The following is an 18,607-nucleotide window of genomic DNA, read 5'->3' as shown; positions in this document are numbered from 1 at the left end:
GTTCAGCATTCTTGCTTATATTTATGTTTTCCTAACTCATACCCTTTAGAAAGCCATCCATGGGACATTCATACAGCTCCACACTGATACTGTTGTAATGATTATTATTTTTTTGTGAGACAGGGTCTCCTAATCAGTGCCTTTGAGTGGTTAATAGATGTTCTACGTGCTAGCACATACATTATCTGCACAGAGGCAATTCTGTGAGAAGGAAGAGTCAGAAAGGACGAACATTGCATGCTCTGTGCTGTAGAAGACCCAATGCACTGAAATAAACCAGTGTTCACAAATACCCTCTACAAAGAGGTCAAGGCCTCATGGGTGCTCCTGGATCAGTCAGTCATTCTCTTTTGATTTTTCAAGATTTTCAAGATCATCTGTCAAGATTCAAATGCTATACTGTGGAGCTACAAAACCTTTAGGTGCGAATTTTGCCTTTATGGCCTTAAAGCTAGTGGACATCACTGAGCACCATTTTCTCCATGCATAAAATGTTTTGTTTTTCAGTGCTAAGAGTTGAACCAGGTCTCACAAAGCCTACCATCTTCTTCTATTGACTCCCAGCTTGTAAAAAATGGTATTAGTAGAAAAAAAATGGTATTAGTGATACCTGCTCAAGATACATAGGGAGGATTAAATTTGACAATACATATAGACTGCCCACGGGTTCTGGGGAAATTGTCAGCCCTTTGGATTTAAGTGTTACCAGTTTCTGCTTTATACAAAGAACAGACGGAGGATGAAAGAAAACCAGTGAGATATAGTGAAGCTCACAAATAAGATAAATGCATTTTTGAACCAAAACCGGAATAGAATTAGAAAGTAATAAAAAGCAGCTTTGACTCCAGGCCTGGTGGACGCTGTGTCTGGAATAAACAGTGGGCACTGAGAACAAGCTGCTAGCATTAATAAGGGCCACAGAGATGCCTAGAAGAGAGGTGCCTGACGGCAGCTCACTGCTCCAAGGAAGGGACACGGTGGCTGTAAACAGTATCCATCCACCACTTTCCTTTTTTCAACTACAAGTTCCAGCTTTATTTCACATGACCCCTTCCTGCATTGCCAGCGGTGTTCTGAGGATAAAGAAAACTCATGTTCTCCATTACCTGCTAAAATCACCAGTTACTTCTATGTCCCCGCCCCCATGGGGCAAAGACTCTTCCCCACCATCAAGCAGGCAGTTTTGCATTGGACATTGGCTGGGTGTCTCTAAGTTGACTCAGTGGTGACACTCTACGCATGGCTATGGTGTCAGGTGCCATAGGTTGGGGTCTTCAGGTTGTTTTACCTGTGCTTTTGACCAAGCATTCTAAGTAAGCTTTCTAACTCCTTCCTTGAGTTTCTCATATCATCCAGGGACTCAGAAAACCTGCAGAAACATGTCTACCCGTTTCTTGAAAAAGATGGAGACAAAGATATAAGACATATGTGGGAAGCAATGAGAGGCATCTGCGCTCTGTCTGGGATCTCACAACCCAGGATCTCAATATATCTGTCTCTCTGAAAGCTCTTTGAATCCTCTTTTTTTTATTTTTATGGTGACTCCATTGCAAATTCACAGTTGTTAATAAACAACATGGGGAAGCCTATTACAACACGTGTGTTCAAATTTTTCTTGGTTTCTTTGTGCAACGGTTGTTTTTCAATAGGTCCCCTGGGATAGGATCTATCTAAAATCTGGGATGACCTACTAGCCAACAAAGATTGGTCAGACTTGTAAGTCAGAGACTGAAACAAACAAATAAACCAACAAACCAAACAAACATCAGGAAAGCATATGAAGACATGTATCATAAGATCACAGCTATGTTCATGGTTCGTTGTTTATTTCCCACCCTAGACTTTGTACTGAATGTACACTTTACATTCCTGGGGAAAAACACATCAGTGATTTATAGTCTCATATCCCTGTGGAGCAAGAGCCTCAAAGCAATGTTCTGAGCATTTGAGGCCCAGCTGCTGATTATAGGCAAGGGGGAAGGGGAGCTGTGGGAGGGAAAAGAGGGGGGAGAATAAGAAAATCCAAAACAAAAATTAAGATACTGACTTACTTTTTGCAGCAAATTCATTCCTGGAGGAATTTAGTTCATACAAGAGAACGACAATGATTTTCAAATAAGTGTTTTGATATTTAAAGATGAAACTGAATGAAATCTATTAGCATAAATGATTAAGACACGCAGACTTAGGAGAGAAGAAATAATGATGAGTAAAGAAAGCAATTAACTGTGTCAGCAGATTTAATTAAGTATTTGCTATTTTGGGGTATCTGCTAATTTTGTGTTTATATAAAAACAACAAAGTTGGGGAAGAGGAAAGTTTTGTTCATCATGATCGGAAGGTTGGGGATGCAGCTCAGCTGGTAGTTTGCTTGCATACAATGAAGGAGACCTTGTGCTTGCTCCCTAGCAGCACATAAACCAGCGCTTGAGAGGTGGAGGCAGGAGGATCTGATATTCAAGGTCATTCCTGACAATACAATGAGTTCAAGACCAACTTGGGCTACATGAGACCCTGTCTCAAAAATCCAAGTAAGAGTTTAGAAATGACTAAAAGGAGCAGCTCAGGAAGAAAGGTCCATTTCATATTCCTTAGGTGGTTGCAGAATTCATGCCCTTGGAACTTGTGACCAAAAGCCCAGAATTTCTGCTAGTTGTCAGTCACCTGAGATCAAAGTTCCCATGGTTCCTCCATGGGCATTTCACTACATGACTGCCCACTCCAGGAAGCACACATACATGTATATATACACACATATATAAAAAGCAACAAACTATCATAAGATTTCAGAAATACTAAACACAATTATCACAAATACAAGGTGATTAAGCTTAGTTTTCAAAAGATTTAGATTTCACAATGGGTAAACACATAAAATCCAGCCACCTTGTTCTTTTAAAGGACAAATTAAGATGAAAGGCAGAATAATAAAAACAAAAAGACGAAAAAAGATGTGTCAATTGAATTGGCAACTTTCAAACACCCAGGTTATAATCTAATGTCAGAAACAAACAAACAAACAAACAAACAAAAACAAAACCTAACTCCAAAGCATGGCTGGTTTACAAGGTAACAGCTATGCAAGGATTCACTCCAAAAGACACCACAGGCATTGAGTCTCTCTCTCTCTCTCTCTCTCTCTCTCTCTCTCTCTCTCTCTCTCTCTCTCCCCATCACACACACACATGCACACACACTCTCTCTCTCACACACACACACACACACACACACACACACACACGCACACGCACACGCGCACACACACACACACACGCACATACACACACCACCAAAGACATGCACATTCACACATGTACATTTATGCATGAAGACAGCCTGAGACTGGAGACTTAACACAACTCTATTGAAGTGCATAGAATAAGCTAGCAAAAATTTAACTGAGAAGCTGGAGAGAGGGTTTGGCTTATTATTCCTGCAGAGGACTGGAGTTCGGTTCCCAGCCAGCAGCTGGGGGGTGGGGGGGGAGTGCCCTCGTATGACCTCCACATGTACCAAATGTGAACATACAAGGAGAGAGAGACAGACAGACAGACAGACACAGAGACAGAGAGAGACAGACAGACAGAGAGACAAAGAGACAGACAGAGGGAGAGACAGACAGAGAGACACAGAGAGACAGAGAGACAGACAGAGAGATAGAGAGACAGAGAGAGAGGGAGAGACAGAGACAGAGACAGAGAGACAGAGGCATAAACACATACACATAAATATTTTTTGAACATCAATCTTTATATAATTTAATAGAATCTTTGCAAAGCCAAATTAGTAGGTTTGATTTGATATTGATATACTGGAAGACATATCTACACCTTTTTTTTTTTAAGTACAGATTGCTGTTTATTGGAATTAACCACATTTGAGAAACTACCAACAACTTTCAAAGCTGTCTGATTGATAGTGATGAAACTAGACTAGAAATCAAGAATTCAAAGAAAGCTTTAAAATTCAGTATTTTTAGAAGTTTGGATTATCTAGGTGTCAACAGTGCACAAGCCAAAGGAGCCGCAGTGTTGGAATTATACCATATTTACATAAAAAGTGGCATTACAAAACTGGAGGACTGTAGACAAAACATGTTTGAATGTGCATTCCCAACAGCAAGGAGTAAATAGAAATGTGCTAAAAATGTAAATTAAGGCTTAGGCAAAGATTTTAGAGAACATGAGTGGAAAATAGTGAAATACCATCAGGGCACTTCTGGAGGCCTGCTGGCACTGGGGACAGCCAGGTGAGACTCCTCTCCTCCACCCCCTGCTTGCCAGGTCTCGCCTCCCCCACAAGCCCAGCAACCCAGAGCTCTGCCCTGTCTGTCCTGCATGTCATTTCCTGGACCACAGCTCTGCCTGCACTCCCAGAGGCCTGCTGGCACCAGGGATAACCAGGTGACACCCTTTTCCCCCAATCCCCTACCTGCTGGGTCACCCTACAGTGGTAAACTGGCACTGTGGCACCCATAATGAATCATGAAGGACCAGAGAAACTGACAATGACATTGCTGAGCATCTGATAAGTTAACCCCAGATGAACTGTCACACTTTCTGGAACTGATAGGATTTTGTGAAAACACATGTTGACTCCCAAAAGACTGGACTTTTGCCAGACCTCACAGCAAAGAAAATAATACCCTTTGAGACGATTTAAGACCATGCATTTAACCTGCTGTCTCACTGTATCCTTGGCCTGTTTCTGCTTAACCCATCTTTAAGAGAAGGCGTGGTGGCAGGAGTGAGAGGCAGCTGCCACAGCCAGGAAGCGAAGAGAGAAGAATGCTGGGGCTTGGTTCACTTCCTCCTTTACTCTTGTTTACTTTTTTAGTCTGTTTTCATCATGTACCTAAATGTTGTCGTTCACTTTGGAAGCTAACCTTCATGTCTTCCATTTTCCAATTACATGGGCAGGCAGTTTAAGTATGAAGAAATAATTTTATGAGAATACTCATTAATTTTCAGGAACAATTTCAGCAAAACCAGTGTCCTGTAGAAATCAGCTGTAACATAAAAATATGTCAGTGACACATTTTGGTGAGCCACATGGCCTTGGGTGGTAGTTACATTCTTTTTTTTTTTCAAGGATTTATTTTTTTATTTTATGTGTATGGGGGTTTTGCTGTCGTATTTGTATGTGCACCATGTGAGTGCCTGGTGCCCATGAAAGTCAGAGGAGGCACCGGATTGCCTAGAACTGGAATTAGAGATGGTTGTAAGCTTCAGTGGGGGGAGCTGGGAACAGAACCTGTATCCTCTGTAAGAGCAGTGAGTGCACTTACCAGCTGAGAGAACTTACTTGACTTTCCTGTTCCTCGATAGTTCAATTTTCTTGGGCACCTGGAATTGGAGCCAGATTTTTATAATGATATTTTTCTTTCCATATATTAGGACATATGTGACTTTGGGGCTTCTGCAGTTTTGACAGTCCTGTCATGATGGCACCTACTGTGTTAGGAGGCCTCCCCATATGGGAGTATGCTGTGTGGACCTTTCCAACTCCTTTTCCTCTCCTTCCCTTTCCCTGCCCTCCCTCTTCCTCCTCTACCCTCTGCTCCCCCCTCTCATGTGCTAGGAACACAACTCCACGCCCCTCCCCCCCACACCGCAGGTTGCTGACCTTTGGATGAGGTGGTGGGAAGCTGACAGATGTCTCCTGTTCCTAGACAGAACAGGAAGTGCACACAAGATGTTCTTTTAAAACAGAACAAGGTCACAGGAGAGCTCAAGTCAGAACTCTGAGGTCGGCCTGCTCAGTCTCAGGCTTGTTCTGAGGAGAAAGCACTCACTGGAGGATCTTTTAGTGCCTTTCTGGGTGCCTCCTGTTTAATGTGGCAATTAGACTTTTGTCCTATGAACCACTGCCATCGACTGTGGTACAGAACCATCTCAGAGGAGCCAGAGGCAGCCGAGTTAATGTGTGTGGTGCAAATCACTTCAGATTTCTCACAGGAATGCAAAATGTACACTAAATACCAAGGCTGGTGTGGTAAGGGAAGAGACATAGAAACTGTGAATCATGCATACAGCTCTTAGATGTCTTAGGAGACAGGTTATGTACCCTGTAACTGCTGCTGGTAGCTGACGAAGGAAAAGAGTGTTGCTGAGGGACCGGGTTGTGTTCTGTGCCAGGGCTCAGGGGATAAATGAGGCAAATTGCTGCCCCAGAGTTCAATCTGGGACACGGGCCTTGGCAATGATGGAGCATCCTGGTTGTTCCCGAGTGATCCAGAATCATCTGGCCTCTGTTCACCTCTTGTTCATCATGACACCAATGGCTCACCCACACACTTTCCTATACTCACGCCTTTTGCTACGGGAGTTGAAGCAGCTCCTATCAAGGGGTGAAACATATCTATAGAAACTTGGTTCTGCATGTGCTCATGTGACTTGGTTTGGCCACTAGGAGGATGTTTATGTTTGGGACACTGACAGTGGCTACAAATACTTTGCACTCTCTCCTTCGTGCTTGTGAGGACATGCCCTGGCTGGGCTGCTGAAGGATGAGGGACATGGAGCAGAGACAAGGAATCCAGAGCACCGGCCAAAGCCAGCCTAGATCAACCTCCAGCCATGGCTGAGCTGAACCAACAAGAACAGCTGAGCCCACTGGAAATCCCTCACAAGCATGCGCGTTCCTACCAAATGCTGGATGCTATAAGCAAAGCCCCTGCACATCAGGCAGCTTGCCATAGCGCATTTTGGCTTTTTGTGGCAACCAACTTCATACATTTCCCAAAGCATCCTAGAAACTCGCATAGCAAGCTGGATGCAGTTTTGTGCAGGAGAAATGCAAGAATCAGAGAAGAAGCTGAGAGACAGGAGAATTGTGGAAGCCCGAGTGTGCAATGTGATGGCAGAAACAAAAAAAAAAAAAAAAAAAGAGAAAGACTTTGTCTCAAAACAAGCCAAGTGGGGAGGAGACAACAGACTCCCGAAATGCATGCAATGGCATGTGTACAACTGCACACACACACACACACACACACACACACACACACACACACACGCACGCACAGTATATTTAAAAGTTATATTTGACATTTTTGTGACTGTTGATGTTAAGTCTGTCTCAACCATTAGACTTCTAAATTCATGAGTTTAGAAGACAGAACCGTATCCTAATGCAGACAACCACAGGGTGCTGCATAGGCAATATTTAATACAGTGGCACCAATGTTTACTGAATAAAGATAATGTATATCAGGTGCATCAATCCTTTACCTCCTGTGAGTGACAAGAGCAGCTGACACTGTCCTTCTGCAAGGGCAAGCCTTTGAGTGACAAAATCGCCTCACGCACAAACACCTGACAAGATCAAAAGAGCCCTCTCCTGCAGAGGCTACCCAGGCCCATGATGCACTGGGGCTCTAGAGGACAGAATTCCCATGGTGCATTTTGGCCTCGAGAGTGCCTCCTGTGGGAGGAGGCGCTAGACTCTAAAGCCAGCTACCTCTGTATTTCTTCTTTCCCAGCACTAAAACACTCCCTTGTCCTCTCTATGCTCTGCCTGAGAAGTTGACCTCAGTAAATCACTCGCCTGAGATTTCCTCTTTCCAATTCCGTTTCCAGTCCACCCCAGCCATGAACATGAATTCGATTGAACACTTCTTGTTCAGCCTAGAAAGAAAACAGCTAATTTAGAACCTGAAATAATATCCACTGTGAAACAGCTTTGGAGAGAGGCCAATAGGAACTCAGGGTTCTCAAAGGGCCCACGCACTCACAGCCATCTAATAATTTGGGGTTGGTTAGAGTCTCACTGGTTATTAATACTAAGTCTTTCAAATATATGATTTTTTTAGTGAGTAAATAAAATGTATAACTGTATGCCATGGTTTCATTTCTTCATGGGAACTATTTGATCAGCAAATACAACTGGGCTACAGATGACACATCCCAGGCCTGCAAAAACTGCAATCTAAGGAAACAACTTCACGTGCCTTTCTCTAAAGATCAAAAGCACCATGACCACCCAAGAGTGGGGTCAGTGGTGGAGTCTGGCCATCTATCTCTCCTGGTGGTTAAGAACAGCACCTCTCCCCCACCTTGGAGAATAGAGCCAGAGGGTGTCAAAGAGTTGGGGCTTAAGTAAGACCCAGAGTCTAGAAACTTAATGTCCACATTTTAGTGAAAAAAAAAATACTTTTTATGAGGAGAAGGGGAAATCACAAAGTTCTCAAAGTGAATGAAGGAGAGAATAAAAATAGACCAAGGTTCACGTAATAGAAGTATTAGAATTATTAGGCAGATGTCTTATTTATCTAAAGACAGGGTCTCATGTAGCCCAGGCTGGCCTCAAACTCACTGTGTAGGGACAATGACCTTGAGCTTCTGGTCCTAGTGCTGGGGGCCATAGTGGCAAGCTATTATGACTTTAGCTAGCTCAAGACGTGTCAGAAAAAAGCATAGGCATGCTGAAGACACCCAGTGCTCAGTAAATTTGTGCATTTGGTACTTTTTGCAATGCACTTTGAGTAAAAAAAAAATGTTTAGACTAATAAGCTCTTCTTGTATTTAGAAACTAATGTGTGCGTGAACCCTTGGCTGAAACGTGGGACTTGAAGCAGAAATCTTGCTAAGTGTACAAACAATGGCAAGACAATGAAGACGATTTAAGATTTAAGAGTGATTTTTCTTTAAACTTTAAATTTGTTGGGTTTCTGAGGATCAGTGAAGCACTTAGGATGGATGAGCACACAATCTGAAGCACCGGGAAGGCAAATGTAAGAGATGGTGTAGGTCGTTTGAGTGTGCAAAGACATCTCAGGACGTCTGAAAGCATGAGTCAAGGCTGCTTGAGCCAAGGCCTCCTCAGACATAGGATAGATTTATAAATATAGCTACAAGATCCCTAAGGTGAGGAAGGAGGACTTAAGACTTCTAATTTAATCAATTATTCACTTTTAAACCAATTTAAGTGTCTGAAAAAATATAATTTCTAAAAGTCTGACCCCAAAGATGTAAAATTGCTAACACACACACACACACACACACACACACACACACACACACACACACACACACACGGTATGGCCTTTACTGATGGGACGTTCTTGCAGTTTCTCAAATTCCATTTCTGTCACTTCTCCAGGTCCTGTCAAGTGCCACTGGGTGGCTCTGAGCATGTTGGATCTTCCCCACCATAAGGGGCAGGTTTGTGTTTATTGAATATGTTTTGTCCTGCAGCTGCCATATTGCCATGGGAGAGCAGATGTTAGGCAAACATTTGTTTGAATTAAATGTAATTAGCCATGTTTCCATTCCCTATTTTTAAATGGCATATTCTGGGAAGCGATCCTAAAGTGGTTTGGTTTCAGAGGCTGAAAAAGTTCAGGGAAAGCCAGAATTCACCAGTTCTATTTGCAATCTGAGACGGCGGCAATGCTGAGCAGGGTCTGAGCCCCTCCAGCTCTGGTCCACAGCACAGGAAGACCAGAAAAAGAGGCATTTTGTATTGTCAGGGGAGAAAATGCTGCCCTGCTGCCCCTGGCCAGTAACCTCCTGAGGGGCTGGATAACCTTACATCCTGCCTCATGCGAAGCAGCAGGTTTTACCCTCACTAAACACCTCAGCTGGCATCCATGGTTGACCTCCACCAGTGAAAGACCAAATGGGACACTTCTACAAGCTAGAATTTCAGATTGTGCAGGATAGGCTGCACAGATTAAAAACAACCTAAAAATCATCACCTGCAACTGAACAATAGAATAGACATAAGTTCTAAATTGTAAAGAAATTTAAAGGCATATTTATAAAATAAACAAGCTGAGAACCAGTAATTAATTATTCCACTTAAAGACCTAAAACTAACATGGGCAAGCATTTTGAGACAGCAAAATGAAAGTGAACAGGCACTTTAATAATTTCTTGGGTAGTCTAGCTTACAAGCAAAGCAGTATTTAAGTTTGTATTTACCTATTTTTTCTTAGAATTTGATATTTACTTTAAAATGGAATAAACATGTAAGTTTTTATTGTAACAAAGTGTTTGCAAATTAAATCAAGACCTTAAAGAGGGCAATGTGTAAATGAATACATATTTTTAAAAGTTTAATACATTCATCTAATAAGTTCATTTCTAGCTGCCTTTTTTTTTCTAGCACCTTTTGCTTGGGGGACATCAGTTTATTACACAGCAGCCCCTAATTACCACAGGGCACTAGGAAACGCCATCAAGGCAAGGCTTCTTGACCTCAGAATGAACCCGTGCGCTGTGTAAGTCTCTGTGGTGCTGCTGCACACACACTTTTGCCCACCAGAAGCAAAGAGCATCTCTGTAGTTATGAAATGTAAAAACGTCTCAGGCATTGAAAAATATCCCAGTAAGAACCACTAAGCTAAATATGAAGAAAAAAATCCACTTGTTTTGAACACTCTTACATTCTTGCTTTTAGTTTATATCTCTATTAATCTCTATCTATCTATCTATCAATCTATCTATCTATCTATCAATCTATCTATCTGTCTATCACCATATGGACAAAATTTAACACAAGATAGCACATTTTGCTTTTTTTCTACTCCTTTGTAGCTTATTTTATAACCCCCTATTTATTAATAAGTATATGTCTACTTATCAGGTTTAACATATATGCATGGCTTTCTTTACATAAAATATTATGTTGTTATTGCTCCTAATTTTCTCTCTTAGAGACAATAATGGGATAAAAATTTTCATTTGGCTTGAAATTTTATTTTCTTAGGAATTTTTAAGGGAAGGAGGAGTCTGCTGTGACGGCCTTTTTGTATTTTCTTATTTGCCTGTTCGGCCAGGACTTGCCACTCATCGCGAGGTTGTTTTCAAGCTGAGAACCTTTCTCCATAAAATATCAGTTTATCGCTATTTCCTGGAATGCACTGTTTTCTCCCGTGGGCCAATCTCCATTTCTATTTCAATGGACACCACTTTCCGGTTTTTCCTACTTCCAGGATGCTCATCGTCCTTCCATCCCACCATCACTGTGCTCCGTGTGCTTTGCTGCTGATTCCTTTAATCTCATTCTGCTTTGTGCTTCATTTTGTGTCACTGTCTAGGTTTACAAGTGCCCATACCCATATGTACTTCTTAGCCTTGATGCGATTGGCACTTAAGGCTGGAACACATCTTGCTGGGGGTGGGAGTCCCTCTGAGCACTGTGTCTTTAGCGCCTTTGTGCTGTTGTGATTTTTTACTGATTAGTTCTTCTGTGCTTTTGCTTTCCCTGGCCTTCAATGCTCTGCTTAGTTCCTTTTCTATTTCTCTTTACATGTTAGTCTTTGGTCACCTTCTGTTTAGCTAAAGTTAACTTTTTTTTTTTTTATCAAATTCTATACCATACAGTTCTTCAAATTGCCTTTAAAAATTGAGCTGTATGCTGTCTAACTGGATGTGAGGCCCACTCAACTGGCGGGAAGTCACGCCTGGTACTATACACCAGCCAGCTACTTGGACGAGTGAGGCCACCGATTTTAGAGGAGAGTCTACTATTGCCACTTCACCAAACCAGTACAATTCCTAACTGTGTTCTAAGTATTTATCCTCATACCCACAGTGAAGTGTGGCTCATCACTCATCAGAGAGCAACTGGTCATGGGAAGCTCAGCTCCAGTTGACTGCATCTACAACACAGCTTCTGCACCTAAGGCTCAAGGAACATCACAGAAGAAGGGGAGGAAAGAGTGTAAGAGGCAGAATACCAGGAAGTCGGCTGTGAGATTGTGTCTCCTAGAAATGACAGAGAAATGCTACCCACGATATCTCAACAACATGGACGCCTAAATAAGACCTGAAAAGGTACACTGCCAATAGACATGCTAATATGGGAGGGGAAAATCTCATGGGGCCCCAGCCCTTGAAAAAGAACTACAGGCAACTAAAGGCTCCTTAAAGTGAGAGAAACAGTGTTCCCTAGAAAAAGTCCCTTAATTGGTTAACCAGTAGCAAGGGGTGAACCCTAAAATTATATACATATATGTAACATTAAACCAACTAAGCTGGCTGTATTTATATATTAGGTTGCATACACACAACATATATACATATTTACATATGTATATAGTGTACATATATATACATACATACCACCTATATGTATATGTAACAATAATAATTATGAAAAAGAGGCCTTTTCATTTTGATTTCCAGAGGGAGCAAGGAGGGGAACAGGAGAAGTCAGACAAAGGAAAGGGAACAATTATGTAATTAATTTTTAATTTTTAAAAGTCTCCTAAAAACATTGAGTTGTATGTGCATTGGTAAGGGCTTGTGGGTGCTTCACCTTATATCCTCTCTTCCCTTTCCATGCAGCACAGACACCATGCTGTCTCTTTATTCCCATGTATGATGAGCATTGTTCTGTCTTCTTTTTGTTTTAATATGTGTGCAAAGCATTTGACCCTGTATCTGAGATTAGCTCTCTGAGAGTGAGGACATATGCATTCCACCCTCCTCCTTGAACTGTGTGCTATGAGCAGGAAACTTATTCTTCCCGTCACTTCCTACCTTCTGTCTCAGGTGGTTATGGTTTTTATTTTTATGTTTACAGAAAGGCACATGGAGTCATTTCCTTAGATTGCATTTTTGCTGGTTTGGGATGTGTCATCTGTACTGTGGTTCACACAACCTACCCAGTTGTATTTGCTGATCTTTCAGCTTTCAGCTCTTGTTTCCCCAAGTGTAGACTACATGACAGGTGACATATCTCCTTTGAATCTTCATAACCAGAAATTTACAGAGTAGTGACTCTGTACTTGACAGAGGTTGCGTCCTGAGCATCCACACACTCATCTCTTCCTGGTCATGTTACTGAACATCCCTAAAAAACACTAGTCTTGGGACAGCAGAGGCAGCTCAGTGGTTAAGAGCACTATCTGGTCTTCCAGAAGACCTAGGTGTGATTCCCAGCACTCAAATTGTGGCTCACAACCATCTGTAGCTCCAGGTCCAGGGGAATCTGATGCTCTCTTCTGGCCTCTGCAGGCAACAGACATGCATGCGTGTGTGTACAGACATACATGCAGGCAAGACATCTGTTCAAATGAAATAAAATTTAAAAACCCACATCTTTTCCACCTGTAATAATGATGGATTCAAAGAGTATTTAAGAGGACTAATTAAGGTAACACAGTAAGGGGCTTGACGTGCAGCAGCCCTTGATCAATATGGGCTCCTCTGAAGTAATTGCGATGCATCTTAATGACCATAAAATTTGAATGAGCTGTGACCTATAATACGCAGCTGCCAGCCACATGTAACTATTCATTACTGCATTGAATGATTTAGTTTCTCTGTATATGTGAGTATTGCTGAATGTGGGTGTGGACACACACACACATGCCATGTCACACTTGTAGAGGTCAGAAACCCAATGCAGGTGTGAGTCCTCTTTCTATCTTGTTTGGGGCAGGTTCTCTTCTTCACTTCAAAAACTTAAGAGCTTGTGGAGGTCTTCCTGTCTCTGACTCCCATTTCTACTAGAGACACTGGCATGACAAACAAGCAGGCCACTGTTCTTCAGTGGGTCCATAGGATCCAAATTCAGGTCCTCAGGCTTGGGTGGTGAGTGCTTTAGGCACTTAGCTATCTTCCTAGACCTACTAATTTAGTTTTTTGTCACTGTCACCACTAGCCACATGGTTAATGACTAGATATTGGGCTACAACAGGATTTGCCACTGCCATCATCACGGAGCATTCTGCTGGACAGCAGAAGTGACAGACAGAGACACATACAAACCAGAATTTCATCAGCCTAACACAGTGCAAGGGAAATGCTAACAGGGTAATCTGATTGCTATTTTTTTTTTTTTTTTTTTTACAATTTCTATGAGAACCTTTGCAGCAGTGCTGGGCTGCTGGTGCTGGCGGTCGTCATGGGCACTGAGCCATTTGTCCCATGCTTCATTGTTTTACAAGACCACGCAAGCACAGTCACCAACAGGGATGACTTCAAGAAGAACTTGATGTGTACAGTTTAGTACTGTAACCTATGTTCTGATGGTGTTCCAACACACCTGTAGAACCGTAATGCACAGGTAGATCTTAATAGTGATGGAAAGACAAACTGATACAACTGGATAGGTTTCCATGGGGAAGTGTGGCTATTTTTAGACTAGTAAGTTCTTCTGGGGTTAAAAAAAAAAAAACAAAAAACCATTCTCTATTTTTTCATTTCTATTTCACATTGATGCCTTTATCTGCTTTTCCCAATTTGAAGGCAGTAATATGCCACCATTTGTTTGTTTTGTTTTGAAATCCAGAGTGGAGGTTAATACGCTTTTTCTGTGATAGGTCAGAGATTAGTATTTTAGGGTCATGAGCAGCACACTTAGGGTGCTGCTGTAGCACAAACATAGCCACACTGTTAACACATAGCTTAATTTCCTCTAACAGGCCCTGTAGCTTTAGTTTGCTACCTTCAGGTCTCAAAGTCTATGTAATAGCATACCCTAACCCTCCCCTCCTCCAATATTTTTTTTTTTTTTTAGCTATTCTTATACATTTTATCACTGATTTTTGAATACATATTAGATCTTGCCAAGGATCCCATTAGGTTTATAAATGTGTAATTGAGAAGGGTCAAAAATAATTTTTATTATCATTTTTATTAACGTTTCCAACTTATATACAAACATAATTCTTTACAATAATTTTCTTTTACTTGGGGACCAAGTATAGAGAAAACACAGGCACACATCATGCAAGGACTCTTTAAAAGCAATCCATGGGTCTAGTTAGGTCATTTGAAGTCTTTCCCTGCTATTTTACTAACTTAGGAATGGAGACACAACATCAGTGGAAAAGCTCTGACTCCTACAAATGCAATAGGCTAACCAAGTCAAATAAATAGATGCTAGTAAGTGGGAGGGTCAGAGACGAACCTGTAAATATGGTATTTGTTCTAGGAGACTGTAGCAGACACTGGCAGACTAACAAGCCAGTCAAAAATCCCCCGCACACAAAGTAGCACAGGGATCGTACTTAGACTGTTATTTCTTTCCATGAACATTTTGTGCTTTTGCAGAGCCAAGATTAAAAAGCACTGATAATGGGAGCTAGGAAGACAGCTCTGTGGTAAGAGTGCTTGCCGTGCAAGCATGGGGATCTGAGTCACAATGCCCTGCATCGACATAAAACTGTGGGCGCAATGCATTGGCCTGTAACCTCAGCTCTGTAAGAAAGAGAGAGAGACAGCAGGGCACACGTGCTTGCTGGCTGTCAGCCTGGCTCTAGGCTTACTGGGAGACTGTGCCTCAAATAAGGTAGAGGGAGACAGAGCAGAACATGTGACATCATCTGGCCTCTGTTTCTCTCTCTCCCTCTCCCTCCCTCCCTCCCTCCCTCCCTCCTTCCCCCCCCCTCTCTCTCTCACATACACACACACACACACACACACACATCACACTACTGACAAGATTGAAAGGTAATCATTTTGATATATATTTTAAAATTAATTTATTTATTCACTTTACATCCTAATTGTAGCCCTTTATCTTTTTCCCCTCCCCCTCCCTTATTCCTCAGAAAAGGAAGCCCACCTACCTTCCCAACCCAGCCCATCAAGTTGCATGAGGACTAGGCAAGTCCTTTTCCGCTGTAGCCTGGTAAAGCAGCCCAGTCTGTGAGAAGTGACAAAAAGCAAGCAACTGAGTCCATGTCAGAGACAGCCTGAGGTGCCCATCTGCTGCATATGTGTAGGGTGCCTAAGGCCAGTCTATGTATGGTCATTGGTTGGTGCTTTAGTCTGCACAAGCCCCTCAGGGCCCTGGTTAGTTGGCCCTGTTGGAGGAGCTCTCTTGTGGATCTCCTGTCATCTTCAGGCCCTTCTATCCTTCCCCCTACTTTTCAACAAGACCCATTATTGGTTCACCTAATGTTTGGCTGTGAGTATCCTCTCAGAGGACAACCCTGCTAGGCTCCTGTCTGCAAGCATAGCAGAATATCATTAATAATGTCAGGAGTTGTCCCTGTCCCTTGGGGTGGGTCTTAGCTTGGGCCAGGCATTAGTTGGACATTCCCTCAGTCTCTGCTCTATCTTTATCCCTGCACATCTGGTAAGCAGCATCTATCTTGGGTTGAAGGTTTTGTGGGTTGTTGTTCCCTTCCTTCCAGTAGGAGTCCTATCTAGTTACAGGATGTCCTTTTTAGTCTCCATGACCTCTGGTACTAGGAGTCTCAGCTATCCTCCCAGAAGCCTACAGAAATGCCTCCGTCCATGGTTTCTCATCTCTCCCCAGGCCCTCTGTTGTCTCACTTCCTCCCCTAGCCCATCTCTCCACCCTCATTTCTCTCTGCATTCCATTTCTCACCTTGTTCCCTCTTTAACCACTTCCCACTCTCATTTCTCTCTGCATTCCATCTCCCACCTTGTTCCCTCTTTAACCACTTCCCCTGTCTATTCTATTTTCCCTTTTGAGTGAGATTTAATCATCCACCCTTGGATCCTCCTTGTTACTTATCTTCTTTGGGTCTGTGAATTATAGTATGCTTATCCTGTACTCTATAGCTAAAATCCACTTATAAGTGAGTACATACTATGTGCGTCTTTCCAGGTCTGGGTTACTTCACTCAGGAACTCAGGATGATATTTTCTAATTCCACACATCTATTTGCTTGCAAATTTCATGATTTCCTTTGTTGCTGTTTTTGTTTTTGTTTTGTTTTGTTTTTTGAGAAAAGGTTTCTCAGCATAGCCTTGGCTGTCCTGGACTCACTTTGTAGACAAGGCTGGCCTCGAACTTGGTTTTTAATAGCAAAGTAGCATTTCATCGTGTAAATGTACCACAATTTATGTATCCATTCTTTGGTTGAGGGACATCCAGGTTGTTTGCAGATTTTGGCTGTTTCGAATAAAGATGCTATGAACATAGTTAAGCAATGGTCCTTGTTGTATGGCAGAACATCTTTTAGATATATGCATAGGAGTGGTATAGCTGTGTCTTGAGCAAACCTGTAGCCAATATCAAATTAAATGGAGAGAAACTTAAAGCAATCCCACTGAAATCAGGAACAAGACCAGGCTGCCCACTCTCACTGTATCTCTTCAATATACTACTTGAAGTCCTAGCCAGAGCAATAAGACAACTAAAGGAGATCAAGGGGATACAATTTGGTGAGGAAGAAGTCAAAGTATCCCTATCTGCAGATGATATGACAGTATACAAAAGTAATTCCAAAATTCCACCAGAGAACTCCTACAGATGACAAATCTGGATACAAGATTAATTTTAAAAAATCAGTAGCCCTCCTGTATACAAATGACAAACAGGCTAAGAAAAAATTAGGGAAGCTCCATCCTTCACAATAGCCACAAACAATATAAAGTATCTTGGTATAACTCTAACCAAGCCAAGTCAAAGACCTGAATGACAAGAACTTCAATTTTCTCAAGAAAGAAATTGAAGAAGATATCAGAAGATTGAAAGATATCCTACGCTCATGGATCAGTAGGATTAACATAGTGAAAATGGCCACCCTACCAAAAGCAACCTACAGATTCCATGTAATCCCCATCAAAATACCAACACAATATTTTACAGGCCTTGAAAGAACAATTCTAAACTTCATATGCAAAAACAAAAACAAAACCCCCAAAAACTCCAGAATGGCTAAAACAATCCTATACAATAAAAGAACTTGTGGAGGTATCTCTACCCCTGATTTCAAGGTATACTATAGAGCAATAGTGATAAAAACAGAATAGTACTGGCATAGAAATAGACTGGTTGATTAATAATGTATTGAATCAAAGACCCAGAAATGAACCCACATACCTTATAGACACATGATTTTTGACAAAGGAGCTAAAACCATACATCTTCAACAAGATGTGTCTTGAGCAAACCTGTAGCCAATATCAAATTAAATGGAGAGAAGCTTAACATCTGCAACAACAACAAAAAAGCATCTTCAACAGATGGTGCTACTGGTCTATCTGTATGTCTACATGTAGAAAAATGCAAATTGACCCATATTTATAACCCTGCACAAAAGTCAGGTCCAAGTGGATCAAAGACCTCAACATAAAACCAGATAAACTATCTTGATGTATTTATAAGGTACAGGCTGCTAGGAGATTCAAAACATAGGACACACTGGAGCAGGGCCTACAGGGGGGCTTAGGAGTCAACTGCATGGCTTTAGCAGATTCTCCATGAGTATAGCAGGGTCTGTTCCACACACACACTTACAGGATACAGGCATGTATACCATCAACTACAGATGCACAGGAATATGAATACTGGTGCAGCATCAGGGATCTGAGCAATCCAAAATATACACAACTGACACTTTGAAACAAAACAACAAAAAGCTTAACAGCTAATTTGAAGAGAAAAACTACTTGTCTATTCCTAACCCTTCTATAAAATAAACCACATACATGCTTTCATTCCTTTCTGCCTCCCAACTAGTTCGGTAGAAATATCAACTGTTGGAGGAAGGTCTAACAGTATTTTTAAATGCAGATTTCAGTGCCTTGACATCTGGCTACTGCCCTCTTATGAGCATTGTTATGAATGTTGAATTCATATGTTGAATCTCCTGTAACATGTGATGATAAGGAATGTTCCCTAATGACCCCTGATTGGCTAAATAAAGATGCTGAAGCCTATGACTGGGTAG

The sequence above is a fragment of the Acomys minous genome (genome assembly GCF_964271855.1).
Source record: "Acomys minous genome assembly, chromosome: 17".
NCBI lineage: Eukaryota > Metazoa > Chordata > Mammalia > Rodentia > Muridae > Acomys > Acomys minous.
Note: the sequence above shows the minus strand (reverse complement) of the source record.